Here is a 15,559-nt window from a genome sequence, read left to right on the forward strand (position 1 = left end):
ATAACGCTGCCCACAGAAAAGAGGTGTGCTATTCACTACTTCCCCGTAGCATTTCGACGAAACCTTTTCTGTGAGCAATGTTGCATGAAATTGATTGTCTGCTGACAGGGCTGGTTTTGGCACATAACTGAGATAACTTGTTGGGTGCGGGAAAAACGACCGAAACTCCCGCCCTTTGGCCTATTTTCTTTAGTTTATGCAAGATAGCGTGAATGTATGGGATGACTGCTAGATTCCTGCGAACAGTATCACATAGGTGCAACTAAAGAAAATAGGCCAAAGGACTGCAGTCTTGGTCATTTCTTCCGCGCCCCGCAAGCTAAGTTATGTGCCAAAACCAGCCCTGTCAGTAGACAATCAAAATCATGCAACATTGTGCAGAGAAAGGGTTTCATCAAATGCTCAAAAGGAATAGTGTATAGCATACCTCTTTCCTGCGGGCAGCGTTACGTGGGACAAATGGGAAGTTCCCTAAACTTGAGACTACAGGAACATAATCGGAGAGTACAAAAAGGGAAAGAAGGTTTCCTTGGAATCCATTGCTTCCAATGCAAATGTCATCGACTGTTTGAAAAAACAGAAATAATAGCAAGCAGTGTGAAAGAAAACACTAGACTCATCATTGAGGCAGCGGCTATTGTAGAATGCAACTGCGTTAGCAAGCCATCCCTATAGCAATGACTGTTAGAGAATTTGAATATCTGGGGTCTGTATGCAGGAAGCCGCCTTAGGCCTTGGTGCGCTCGCTTATTTGTGATGGCCATGTTGACTTGCACGATTGTAACAGATTATGATCAAGTGTGCAAGAGTACATATACATACCTTTTTGTAATGAACACCAGTTGGAAGTTTGCGCCTGGCCTTGTCGCCTTTTTAGTGTCCCGTGTCCACTCTTGCGCAAGTCCTTTCCGCATAGACACTAGAAATCGGCTGACTAGAGGAAGGATTGGTTGAGACTTGGAATGACTGGCTGCTTGCAGAGGCCTTCGGCTTTGCCTGAAAAGAAAGAAACACCAATCAATTAAGGCTGTTCAATTATTTACCATCATCATCACTATTGTTACTCAGATAAACAATGATTTCGTATTCACAACTGTCACTACAAGTGCTCTTGTCAAAAGAAATGGTTCAGACTCAGCCATGTCGGTATATATTCATTCGTAGCCTTATAGCATAAAAAGCTTCAGATAGAAAGGACCCAAGTCAATTGATGGCTTGCTTGGAACAGCCAAAGATGTCACGTGCACATTATGACATTCGGAGATTACATCTCCCATATTTAGGTAGAGCTGCCATGGCCACATACTGCAGACCATAGCTTTCAACTTTCACTGCTCCATTGCTCCATTAAACAACCTTGGAGATTTTACTGTTTCCCAAAACAATGAAGCACTCTTGAAACATGCGCAAACCATGCATGTTGTTTACTTCCGACCCAGAACAAGCAAGCCAAAGATATTGTCCAGCTGACAGGCTGGTAGAATAGCAACCAATAGCAACAATACAAAAAAACCATGCTTGCACCACAACTGTGTCACGACAGCTGTCAGCCCCTTTCGGATATGGTTTGTGTCACGGAAGAAGTATCAATGTGTAATATTCTTTTTACTCAAGCAGTGAAAATTGAAAGTTACGGTCGTGAATGCATCAACATACCCTTCCCATCTTCATAAAAAGTTATAATATTGCACTGTGTTCACCGAAAAATTTGCCCTTTTTGTAAAGAAGCCTGCAATTATGCCTGGACTCCATACATGGCTCTGGCAGGCAGTACTGTTTATTCTGTCCGTTTCTTGACTTGCAATCCCATAACGAAACAAATAATGCAACATATTTTTCCAGATTGCATTGCTTCATGTGAATGTGCTTAATTCGGGAAATTTCTGAAATGAATCAAGCCTCTCCTAAAAAATTTAACATGAGCACTTAACGTAGATTTTGAGTGCCAATGAGGACAGAGCTATTTGCTCAAATTTCTACGACTCATGGTAACAGGATGGCCAAATTCCGTGCTGTTAGTAAATGCACAGAAAAAAAACTTTGGTCAATTTATGCAATGTTTCTTTCCAAAATTTTTCTTCTTTATACCGTAGTGGGCATACTCTGTGGTAATTAGTTGGAATTAATGCTATTGCCCTGCAGTCTGGTACAAAATATTTTTAAAGCCGCAGCGACAACGCTATTTCCTGCGGATCTATCCAAAATGCAGATTCGGTAAAATCCAGGGAAAAGGCTTCTAACTAAACAGGCAATTCTATATTGTTTTTTGCAGAGACACCTTTTTTTTCTTGGAAGACTAAGGTTAATTTCATTGTCACCAGGCTCAAGAAGCAAAATAAATTTTTAAATCAAAATTAAAAGTGATCGCCAGGCATGTCCAGTTTAATTTATCTGAATATGCCCTACTGTCGGCAGTACATACGTTGCCACTTTAAAGGCCTGCAAGAAGGCACCAGTTATATTTTCTAGGGCAAGAAGGCAACGAAATGTGTTACTTAAGGCAATTAGTCACAGGAGTCCTGGATCAGTAGAAGAAAATTTAAAGACTATAAATTGTTTAGAAGACTTAAGTCACGTAAAAGTACCATCATTGCATTGTGCTAAAACTAACCTAAGAGACTGAAACCTGACATGATAAAAATGGAGCTTGAGAATGAAGGCTTGCTCAACAAGCAACAGAACGACAAAAAATGATAGGCATGATAAATAAAAAAAACACGATGTTGAGGACGGTAAAGAACTAGGCACCATGACGAAATTTGTAAATATGCAAGCATAGGATGGAGTCAGTTGGCGCAAGCCATACATATTTACAGATTACTAGGAAAGGCCTTCGCCCCGCAGTGGACATAATGTACGTGAGAGCACTGTGCCCCTTCGATTATGCAGTCCCAGACTGTCCGCAAACCACCTGCGGCTTCTGGTCTGGCTTGCATTGACAGAAGGGCGCATCACAGTCATGTGATCCCGCTGCCTGGGACTGTCCAAGGTTTTGTTTGAAAGCACTGTGATTGGAAGTCGCTCTCCTGGCTGCTGTTGTCTGCTATTAGCTGCTTAAATTATGAGGTTTTACGTGCCAAATCCACTTTCTGATTACGAGGCAAGCCGTAGTTGAGGACTCCGGAAATTTTGACCACCTGGGGTTCGTTAACGTGCACCTAGATCTAAGTACATGGGTGTTTTCATATTTTGCCCCCATTGATATGCTACCACCGTGGACGGGATTCAATCCCGTGACCTCGTGCTTTTAGCTACTTGTAGATAGCGCCCTACCCAGCAAATTCAGTAGCGTGGTCATCAAAATGGTGCAGTCTCAGAGGCCATGTCGCCGACACAACCATAAAGTTTGCATAATGGAATCGCAGCCTGAGCACAATGAACATGTTAACAAAGCTCAGTTTACATTGTGCTCTAGCTCTTCGGGCCCCTTGACCGCTGTATTTAGGCCAGCTCATTCATTTCCTGTAATATTTAAGCGTCATCGCCACACAAAAATAAGCAAAAACACGGTTGTACCACATCACTGTTCACCCACAAAGCGCAGGCCGTTATCCTCAAAGCTCGTGAAACCGTCTACTAAAGGCCTGACGTGTGTCTAGGACAGAGCGCGTCTACACTGTCTACTAATCCTGCACATCCAAAAGCAAAATTTCGTATTTGGGTAACAGAAGGAATCAGCACACATGTCAACAGCAATCGGTGAAGCTCTGATTATACAGGTTGTCCCACGTAACTTGAGCCAAACAATAAAAATATGCAAATGCGACGAAGCTCGACAGAACCAAGGTAACGTTGTTTGCCGTCACTTGGAGATACTTAGATATTTTTTTATTCCACCATAATAAATATTTCATCTTCGTTAATTAATCAACTTTTCAAATATTATAATTAGATTAGAAGTGTCCATGAGAAAATTGTAGAGCAACATGAAAAGGTCCCCATACAGCCTTCTGTTGTTCGAGACATGCTGCGTAGAAGTGTTTTTTTCGAAAACGAAGCTCGCGAATACACGCAAAGTGCTGCGAATGGACAGTCACGCAACAATTTAGTGTGTATTTGCAGGCTTCTTTCACGCTAGGAAAAACACTCTTATGTAGCATGTATTAATCATAATATTTGAGAAGTTGATTAATTACCGAATGCTAATGATTTAATCTGGCAAAATGAAAAAAAATGAGTATCTCAAAGCGATGGCAAACAACATTACCTTGGTTCTGTCCAGTTACGTGGCATTTGCATATTTTCATTGTTTGGCTCAAGTTACGTGAAACACCCTGTATGCCACGCCAGCTACCAGCATTAAATATCTACATGCAATATGATACGTTTTCTCGTCCACCAGTTTCACTCATCTGAACAGCGAAATCTACCTGTTTACTATGCATATAGCAATGAGCATGACAGATTTCACGAAACACATCAAGAAAAGCAAGCATTTACGCCTGATCACTGTGTTTTGCCTTAAAAACACAAGGACTAAGGTTGCAGCAATTAGACCACTCATGAAAACCTCGCATTATGGCACACAAAGCATCGATTTAACGGAAGCGATAGCTGAGTGCATGATATTTGCTGTCTGGAACGCGCAAAGTACACATAAACACACAGCCTCTTTTAAAACATGGCGTCAACCCCGCATGCACCTTTTTAAGACAGCCGCCGTCTGGTAGCTACTTGCATATGTCTGAACAAATATCTGCTGACAGCTCTGAGAGTCTGCGGAGTCTGTGACTTCTGGTAAAACGAATGCGATACTGGCTGCTCTCGGACTGGTGGACGGGGCTTCCGAAGCTGATTGAGAAAATCGAATGCGGGATAGCAGTGCTAAGCAGTCCAGGACTGTCAAGGACTGATAATCGAAGAGGCCCACTAATGCTTTGTGTTCCTATCCTATGTAATCTCTTCATACTGATCAGCTCAAGCTGCATGGCAAAGAAGTCTCTTGTTAGTGCTCTGAAGACAAGCCTCTTGCCCAAACATTGGCTATAGAGACGACCATCATTCGACAACTGTTGATCTGTTCATAGAAGTGAGAATTCCGCGACAAACTTTTCAATGAAGTAAGCAATATGATGATGAACTTGTTTTGCAAAACTTCATAAGTACACCTGACCTTTGACTCATTTTTGCATGTAAGTAAATATTATGAAATTGTCGCTGTGAACAGTTGTCCCCGACTGCTGTACACTTGTGATAAAAAATTAACCGTATTTGAAAGTTTGTATAATTAGCCAGGAGAGCCGCACTTGCTGGATGGCTCATCATTTAATTTGGAAAAATATTCAGCAGTGAGCAGCAATTGTATCACTAATTACCTTGAACATCTTTATAATTATTAATTTGTAAACACCTGTTGTCGAACAGCCCACCTACTGAAGTTTTGAACATATTGTACACAATTATAGCACATAATACGCGAAATAAGATCTGTAATAGACCTTACCAAATACAATATTAGTGTGGCGGCAGGTCAAATGGCTCCTTGCAATGCTTGCGTCCTTCCTGGGAGAACAAAAAACGACATTAGGCTTACACTGACAGCACCAAACCACATAATTTATGTTGCAAACAAGTGCCCCAGAACATAGGAAGTTCTAATTAGATATGGTCAACCAGCTTAACCATGTCACAGACATTGAATGACAGAATGTACTTTTATGGAGCCTCAACTCTATGAAATACATGCTAATACAAACATGCTAGTACACAGAATCAAATTGGATGCATGAAAATTCTCAGTAAACGTTTATTTCCTAGCAACCACAAGTTGCCCTTTGTGAAGTGCAACAAGTGAGTGTCTAACCTACACTAAGAAGGTGGAAAATTCGGGACCCTTTCTGGTGAATAACTAACCATATCTCTACCGGTACCCAGCAATACAAAGGTGAATTGTAAGTATTATATTGATTAACGAAACAGTTCAGTGCTACCAAGCAAGTACAATAAATAAATTATTTCGAATTCATCTTCATGTCAGGCTAATCAAGTTAATTTTCTTTAGATCACATGAGAGAATGGTTGGAAAAAAATATTGGAATCTGTCAACAATGTTGAAGCAATTTTATGACGGCCTGCAGATAGCAGTTGTTGAAATAAGACCTGGGGCAGGGGGAGAAAAGACAAAGAAGTGTGATAAAACAAAATGGGGCCTGTGCTGTGCGGCTACTAAATGCAGTTTTATTAAATTATGATGTGCAAAACAGCAGATGTAAGAGATGCGAGACCCTCGGGTGGTATTCTGCAATGTTGTTACGGGAAATTGTTTCAAGGAGCATGACTCCTTAACCCTTCGAGGGTCAATGACGTAAATATACCGCACCGCGAAGTACAAGAATGGTCGATGCCGTATATTTACGGCACTGTCTGTAGGTTTAAAAAGCGCGACAATTTCCTAACCTTTTCTTTTCTGTCATGTGCAGCCATTATGTGGAAATACAGGGAATTTCTTTTGCACGCCTCGCTCTCTCAGTTTTCATTGCATGGTTTGTTTTAGCGCTAGTTTGCTCCTGCGCGTCTATGTACTACCGCTTGCACATTGGCGTGCGCGCGGGCGGGTGGCGGTTTGGGTTTTGTTTTCGCAGGCCATTTCAGCTTCTTGCGTTTGCAAAACTGATGGCTATCTTGTTACTAATCGCTCAAAAGGCTACCGCTTGTTTCTCGCTCATTTAGTGCTCGCAGGGGTGCGCATAGGAAGGATGCTGTCATGCATGCGCTTCTGTTGCTCCTTTTCTTTTTTTTTTGAGACTCGCGAAAACTAATTGCATCTGGTTGGCGATAAGATGAAGATTAGTGGAAGTTTGTCACACGTTTTGCTTTTTTGATGGGCACACAACCGCAGTTTTCTTGAGTGCGTGCACCTACACAGTTCGACTACGCTATGGATGTACTACCATAAGCAATATGAAAGGGAACATAGGAACGCGTGGCAAACAGCCTTGAAACAGACTCGGAGCGATATGCGGATGGTGCTGTGAAAAACGAAGGGGGAAAGGAGAGCGCTCTTCCACTAACTGTTGGCACTCCCACCACGCTGGCATTTCTACAAAGGAGCAGCTTACGTCATGGATCGTCCGACAGCCGATGAGACGGTGATCGTCACCAGTGACTTACACCGATTCACTTTCTTTTCTTTCATTCTCTTTTTTGTTCGTGCAACCACTTGATAGTACTCCGAGAAAAAGTTTGCCCTGCATTTCAAACCGATTCTTTATTTGAATCGACGCACTCGGTTGTCAGTGGCACCTCGAACAGCGGCGACGCTCGAACCAATGACGACAGAGGAATAGAATAAAGAGAAATTAAAAAAAAAGAACATTGACAAACTGTCTCTCGTGCGACTGTTGCATGAAGTTCGTTCAGAAAAAATTCACGTCGCACACTGCAGTGGCCCACGCAGAGCAGTCAACTGAATTTGCAGCCTCAAGATGCCTCGAGTGCCTCTTAAAGAGCTGGAAGATATAATAGAAATGTCTAAAAGAGGTTATACGCAGCGCATTATTGCTCTCGTGACAAGCCGCCCATTGAACATGGTCAACCGGATTATCCAGGCTTACCGAGACGAAGGACGCATAAACGATGCGCTGCACCGCACACGACCTCGATCAACAACGAACGACCAAGATCTTTGCATCGTGGCTGCCGTCAGCGACAAGCCATTTCAAAGTGCAAAAGACGTTCGAGGTGCTCTTGGCTTGAACAACTTGAGCGACAGCACGGTACGACGAAGGCTTAGAGAACCAGGACTGCAAAGTCGCATCGCCGCACAGAAACCTCTGCTCACCGCAGCCAACAAAGTGGCTCGCCTGAGGTTCGCTACTGAACACCGCAGCTGGAGTGAGAGTGGGTAGAAGTATGTAGTTTTCTCTGATGAGTCCACGTTCTCGAGCCGCTGGGACCAACGAAAGAGAGTGTGGTGGACCGCAAACACACGCTTTAGTCCGCAGAATATCCAGGAGGTGGCCGCCAGTGGACGCGTGTCTGTGAACGTCTGGGGGGTGATTTCCCACGCAGGCCTAGGCCCACTGGTGAGAATTCATGGGAGGTTCACCAGTGCTGCATATTGCACTCTGCTCGAGCAACAGATGATCCCCTATGTGTTGAACGGGCTGCACCTGGATGGGTGTTATTTTTTCCAGCAGGACTTGTCTCCCGTTCACACATCGAAGGACGTGGCGTGCCTTTTGGAAGAGCGAGGGGTAATGCAACTTCAGTGGTGTGCGAAGGGTGCCGACATGAACATTATAGAGCACGTTTGGGGCCGTATGAAAGTGAACCTTTCGAAGAGCTTACTAGAATTGGCGAACTCCGACCAACTATGGGAAGCAATAGAACATGAGTGGAAGCCCGCCTTCAGCGTGATACCGCATTCATCGAGGCTCTCTACGCGTCTTTGCCTCAAAGAATGGAGGCCATCGGTAAGTCGACGGTGGCATGACGCGTTATTAGGCCACCAACGAACAAAGCAAAGGACGAGGATAAGCTGCGATAACGCTATTGCCTTATTTCACTTGCTTCAATATCTTTTTAATATTCGGCAAGCGCCAATAAACTTATTTTGAACTCACCCTTAAAGATAATTTTTTCCCGGCTTAGAAGATTTACCATAAATCAATATCAAAGTCCGGAACAGTGCTATCTTTTGTAATGATTCGACGCAAAAGGTTACCAGTGACGCAATATCGAACAGTGTTATTACTGTCTGCTGGCGATGTGAAATTCCGCACTTTGCAGACGCATGGTGAGAGTGCGAACAGTTGTTAGAACAGCGTCCCCCTTTCCACTTTGTTTCCGACGGTGGCCGCTGCGTATCACCCACATAGCTGGGTCTGAGGGTGTTTTCTACGCGTTCCTGTGTTGCCTTAGATATTGCTCATAATAGTACATTAGTGTAAGAGCAGGAACATTTCAGTCTTGCAAAGTATTCTCGTGTGCACATTTTCAAAGCCTTGTACTATAACAATGCAACAAATTTTTTACTCTTCTAGGTTTATTTCCTTTTTTATTATTGCTATTCATGAATAACGAGTACCATATATACCAACGCAAAATAATTTTTTTCTGGCTTTACGGACACTCTAAAAAAATTACGGTAAATTTTTTTGGAAATAAGTCCCTAAGAATTGGAGTTTGCAATAAAAAAAATTGACCCTGGGTGGTCGAATATGGCGAAAGAGATCGACCCTCAGAGGGTTAATTATATTCATGTAATCTTTAGAAACGGATGGCATAAAGGACATACTTGTTGACAGATTCATAGCGAGTCATGAACACGATGCACGCGGGAGTTAAAGAAGCATCTTTAAAAAATGCTCTAGAAACTTGCAAAAAGCAAGTTTCTATAACCTCTCACAACACCGAGCTTCACCTACAAGTGTTGTAACATTTCCTTGCAACGTGCAGCACTGTTTTCACAGACATAGTTTGAATCACTGTGTCACAAGCTCTGGAAACAAAAGTGCATACACAAGTGCTAAACAAGCACATATGATGCCCTACCCTACTGCACAGACACATTTATCTACACCAACACATGTAGATGGATTATGTCATCCATTTGGTAGCTTCTGATCATGTTCCAAAGCATGAATCTCATAACTGCAAATTCTGTAAAAATGTGACACCGACTGATTACTTCGGGACAACACGAAAAGACGGGAGAAGGCCAAACAACACGAGCGCAGGCTAAGACTTTTGGTTAATTGCAAACACACACACACACACACACACACACACACACACACACACACACACACACACACACACACACACAAATATTAGGCCTATTTGTCCTGCCTAGTTGCAGCTGCAGGACAGCGGGATGTTGTAAACAACCACACAGTTGAACTGCTGCATGTGCCTCTTGCTGCACTTTGCATCAAGGCCTGCTCTGATTCACCTTTTTGAACCCAGCTTTTGAGACTATGGCTGACCTTCTGAATGTGATCTAACAGTGGTCACACCACTGTAGGCCAATGTTAGACCTGGGTATAGAAGTTCTCCTCGACTTGTTGAGGATGCTATTTCGTGCTTCTGTGACAGAGCTTCACAGCCGAACAGTGCGCTGATGCGAAAGGCAGAATTCCCTCCTTAAAAGACGGGGCATTGATGCAGTGCACATGACACTCACCAAAGAAAACAATGAGGTCAGGAAGTGGAAGACCACTGTCGAGTGGTAGTTTTCCAGTAGAACACGTTGTGGGGGCTACTTGGTGAAGAGCTTTCAGAAGATGAAGCGCGAACAGAGACAACACAGTAAGAAAGAACAAAGACAGCACAAGGTGCTACTTGCAACTGTTTATTGAGGTCAAAAGCAACTGAATATATAGCCATGGGGAGAAGGGGAAGAAAAAAACAGAAGCATTGCTTGTGTGAAGGCGCACGCGCGAGAACACAGAAGATGAAGGGAATCATAAGATTAGCCAAAACCTAAAATTTATCTAAAAACATGCATTCATTTGTGTAAATATTCAGACACAGGCATGCTGACACAGGCATCCCCTCTATTCGTATTCTGGTTGGCCTCCAACAGTACGCGTGCCACAGTGTATTTGCTTTTAAGCACGATCGTCGTATCCTGAAGCCTTGCTTCACATACTTGCTTATTCTCATTCCTGCAGGCCTTGCAATGAAGTGGCAAGTTTGAGCCATAACTATTTTTCAGCGAAAGCTTGTGCTCCCACAGGTGTTCGCTGATACATCAGCCAGTTTGTCTGATATACTCTTTCCCACACTTCCACGGCATACGACCGCTTCTTCACACTTCACAAAAGGATTTGTATGTTTAATAGAACACTCTACTTTTAGAGTCATGAGATCCAATCAGGCGGCACAAAGTAGCAAGCTTTCGGGGCGCAGCAAAAACCACAGGAATTTTATATTTTGCGACGATGTGTATAAGATTACGCGCCACTTCGTGAGAATACAGTATTGCCACTGGATACGGCAGAAATTCCTTCCGGGCACGAGGTCGGTATACCGACCCTGCAATTAATTGTTGCAGTGTAAGTCTATGCACTTCAAGACGGTTAAACTTGCGATTGCCACTATGTGCCTTGAATTTACCCTTAAAGAATTGTGCTGTCATAAGGCACACAAAACCTTTGACGAACAGATTTTGAAGTTGAAGAAAGCTGGCTTTCCTTGTTTGGTTTTGAGCAAAGTTTCGGAGGCGTTGAAAAAGGTGCAAAAAGAAACTGAAGCAGCGAAGAAGGTCAAACATTGGAAAAGAAAGCTAAACCAGTGGTGATACCGTATTCTCACAAAGCAGCGCATAATCTTAAACATGTCATCGTGAAATACAAGATTCCTGTGGTTTCTTCCGAGCCCCAAAAACTTGCTACTTTGTGCCGTCTGATTGGATATGATGACTAAGAAAGTAGAGTGTTCTAGTCCACACACAAACCCTTTTGTGAAGTACGGAGAAGCGGTCGTATACTGCATACCGCTGAAGTGTGGGAAGGAGTAAACCGGACAAACTGGCCAATGTATTAATGAACGCCTGCAGGAGCACAAGCTTTCACTCAAAAATGGTTATGGCTCAAACTTGCTGCTTCATTGCAAGGCATGTGAGAATGAGAATAAGCAAGTGCGTGAAGCAAGGCTTCCTGATACAACAATCATGTTTAAAAGCAATGACACTGTGGCACGTGAACTTTTGGAGGCCAACCAGACTAAGAAAAGAGGGGACGTCTGTGTCGACACCCCGTCTCCGACTATTTACAGAAATGAACGCAATTTTTTGGACAAGGTTTAGATTTTGGTTAATCTTATGATTCCCTTCACATACATCTTCCATATTTTTGCACATGCGCATTCACATAATCAGTGCTTCTTTTTTTTTCTTCCCCCTCTCCCCATGGCTATATATTCAGTGCTTTTGACCTCAATAAACAGTTGCAAGTAGCACCTTGTCCTGTCTTTGTTCTTTCTGACTGTGCTGTCTCTGTTGGCACTTCACCTATTGAAATGTAGTTTTCCCCCTTCCATGATCTCATCTAGCACTGTAGAGAAGACAGAAAACAAATAACTCAACCCATTTACTAGCCTTACTTCACGTCATATAGGGTAGAAAGTTTCCAATGAAGCAGAATACCTTTACTACGCTATTTCTTACAGCAGCTAGTGTTTTACGACTAGCTGACAGTGTTTTCGGCAGTGAAAAGTCGCAATTAAAGTGGTTGAGCAACTTTTTAATGTCTCCTACAAAGTGCCACGCATGATCAAGTAAGCAAAACTACTACTGAAAGGCAAGCTCCACTATCTGGGCCTGAAGATTTTCTGTGGTGAGCATTGAGCTGGAGCTATTCCCTGCACTCAAAGGTGTTTTTAACTTTTCTATTGGTGCACCTGAACACTGAAGCACGTTGTTGCTACAGGAACACCGGAGAGCACATTTAACACTTGGTACCACCCCGACGTGGAGGCGAGCTTTCATAACCAAGTACAATGTTTGCTTTTAACAGTGCGTTCGCACTGCCTTTTAGCATGCATTGCCAAGAAGCATTTAATGGAATTGAACGTAGCTGACTTCTCAGGTCAGACAACTTCGAGTAAGCCAAGGCCTATGACTGTTATACAATCTGTACAGAAAGGCAACCATCAATTCAAGCAAATTGTTCAGAGAGTTGAAACTACCTTTTTATTTTCAGTGCCAAGCAATCTGGGCACGTACAAAATATTAACCGGACCAGGGCAACACGTGAAGTTTACATCAAAAAGTATGTGCTGGAGTTCATAGGTACTACGGTTGGTGCTGTTTACAATATCCCACTGTCCTGCAGCCGCAATTATGTAGGACAAACCGGCCAACGACTCAAGGATTATCTTACAAAACATGCACAGACCCTTGACACAACATGGGGGAGCAACATAGCTATTGATGCTGCTTTGTGCAGTTGTACACCAAATTTTTAGCAGTGAAGTATCTTCATGACACATTTTCATAGCAGACATAACTTTCAGAATAGCTCCCACTATGCTAGCGTGTCATCACTTAACCTGCTTGGCAAATTGAAGTATTCAGATCAACCTGCCGGAGCGTTCTGAATTGGGCTGCTTGGTGCATGTTTAGAAGGGAACCGAACAGGGCTACAGACAGGACAAAGGGAATATGTTGCTGTATACAACGCTGTCACTTCATACTGGCAGTAGCACTGTTCGTTCCCTTTTAAATATTCATATCTTTTGGTCGCCTGACCACGCAACGCAGCTGCGAGCTCAGGCTATAATTTTACATTGTTACGTTGCCTTCCAATGTTGCACCTAATTACATCATCGCATACTCACCTGTTATAGTTAGCTCAACACTAGCTCACAGTGAGCTTATTCGTGGCTAATCTTAGTTACCATGGAGCCCATGCATGACAGTGCTAACGATCAGTGTGCAGTGTTGTTGCATACTCATTAAGCCAACACTAGACAAACAGTTATTTTATTGGTGCGTGTTTTATCTGTTGCCTCAAATCTTGAACTCTGGCACTATAAGTGTTTTTTAAACACCACTCATATGTGCAACCAAGTCAGGTATGAAACAATATCCCTTTCAAGTCGACGTGCTCATACTGAACCAATTTGTTGCCACAGGAAAACAAAAAATCAATTATCCTTTCAATGCATCTGCAAAAATTACTCTGCTTGCATAGGTCTCGTCATTCCACCAAAATTTGCAGTCACTGTCTATTAAGACTGCATATGCAAGACAGATATACAATAGAATGGCACAGCTTACCAGAACAAAGAGCACCACTAGACAGACTGCTGTGGCACACTTTCTCAGGCCCGCTGGCTGAGAAACTGAGCACAAACCGGCACACAGACATCCTTCACTGGTGCAATAGCTGCAATTGAAGCAAATAATATCAGGTATTTTCAGACCGCTCGTCCACAGTAAAGCAAAAACATTTTCATATACAAATACTCTTGCACATAAGCTTGTCACCGAATTACCGATTGCTGTGGTATCGTTTGGTGTCTTCAATTGTATCGTTCAACTCATTTAAAAAAAGACTTCATGAAGCACCTTCTATTCGGCAAAACAGCAGACATTTTGCTCTACATAACTCACGACATGTATTTTAGAATAAATATTGTATTGATGCCTATATGCTGAAAATTAGTCTACGCAACTAGAGACAGTCAGTATTAGAACCAGCCTTTAACATCAGTGTTGACACATCTTTTGATTTTTTTATACCAGTTTGGAACATTTGCAACTTTGGATGTCCATTACACACTTTTTGGCACCGCTATTCTGTGTCAAGGTTACGTTAAAGATTACTTATCACATGCACTTGCTTTATAATTAAGCCGCAGATGGGCAAAATTTACGTGGCAATCCACTCCCAGATTACGTTAAATGCTGACGTATTGCGTCAGAACGTTGATAGTCAGCCTGGTAGCTGTCTGAAGTAAAAACAAAACAAAAACAAAAATTCGAGAAACATCTGATGCTGATTACCAGCTAGCAAAATAATCAATTTCTTCTCCAGCGACCCTTAATGGGTATCACGCGGACACTTTCAAGTGCGATCGCGCACGATTGCTCGGGCTCAATCCCAAAGTGTTCCAAGGCACCGTGTTACACCAGTGTTACGTAACACTGCAGATTGCACTAGGTTACGGCAGCAAGCACGGTACACTGTCCATTCATTGTGATGTAGGGGCATCGCATGCAACATGCTCTATGAGGTCTTCATACACAAGCAGACTTTCAATTCCAGAAGCAGTCTTTCAATTACGGATATGAACACAGCGATTATGCACGCCAAGCACACTGCGTCCTAAGCTTAAGGAAAAATAGAATTTCGCTGTGATGCAATGCGTCGCCGAATACAGCTAACATAGTGTTACACCGCGCCGTGAGAGATTGCTAAGGGGAACAGTAACTTCACTTTATTTTGGAATGCCAAGAACACATCACAACACATTGCAAAACTGGAATGCCAACGTCAGTAAACCAGCTGCCACATACAGCCGATAACGAACTGCTACAGACGACATCGTCGCTGATGTTGCCTACGCGCCTCAATGTACTCTATATGAAATCAGCACAACAAACGCTACACCATTTATCACAGACTCGCAATGCCGCGGCTTTATCAATCCTCATGGCCAAGCGGGAATGTCGTTACAGGGCATTGACAGGGCATGCTCACACAACACAGTTGAGCCCGTCACCGGCCATCGCGGTGCATTTCGCACGCGCGACGTGCACCACCAACAAAGAAGGACACTTAAATCACTTACTTGCGTAGCAGTCCATCGTCGATTCCTTCTTATTCTCTCAGTGAAATCCCAAATGCAACAGGTATACCACCACCGCACACCGCCATTTCCAGCCGCTGTCCACTCTGTACTGTTGAAATGCAATCCGTCGTTTAGAAGCGATGAAAAGTGGTAAGCAGCACCACCGTTGAAAGCTCTTCCGTTTGTGCGTGCGTACTACGATTCGCCTATGAATAATGTTCAAGCAGCGTTACCTATGGTGATATTATGTAACTGCTGGTAAACGTGGGCGGTGTCCTTTCTTTATATTCGTTGCGTGTTGATTTTTCGCTCTTAA

General features: G+C 43.1%; 1 long non-coding RNA gene across 1 annotated transcript; it reads right to left on the reverse strand.

The window, feature by feature from the left end:
• Positions 1-910: 910 nt before the first annotated feature.
• On the reverse strand, positions 911-15,349 carry LOC142566735 (uncharacterized). The gene is made up of 3 exons (XR_012825121.1): positions 15,244-15,349; positions 5,444-5,502; positions 911-996 (listed from the first exon to the last, which is right to left on the reverse strand). It is a non-coding gene; the product is annotated as an uncharacterized LOC142566735 (long non-coding RNA).
• Between the last annotated feature and the right edge of the window lie 210 nt (positions 15,350-15,559).

Source organism: Dermacentor variabilis, unplaced genomic scaffold, assembly GCF_050947875.1.
Source record: "Dermacentor variabilis isolate Ectoservices unplaced genomic scaffold, ASM5094787v1 scaffold_13, whole genome shotgun sequence".
In the NCBI taxonomy this organism is placed as follows: Eukaryota; Metazoa; Arthropoda; class Arachnida; order Ixodida; family Ixodidae; genus Dermacentor; species Dermacentor variabilis.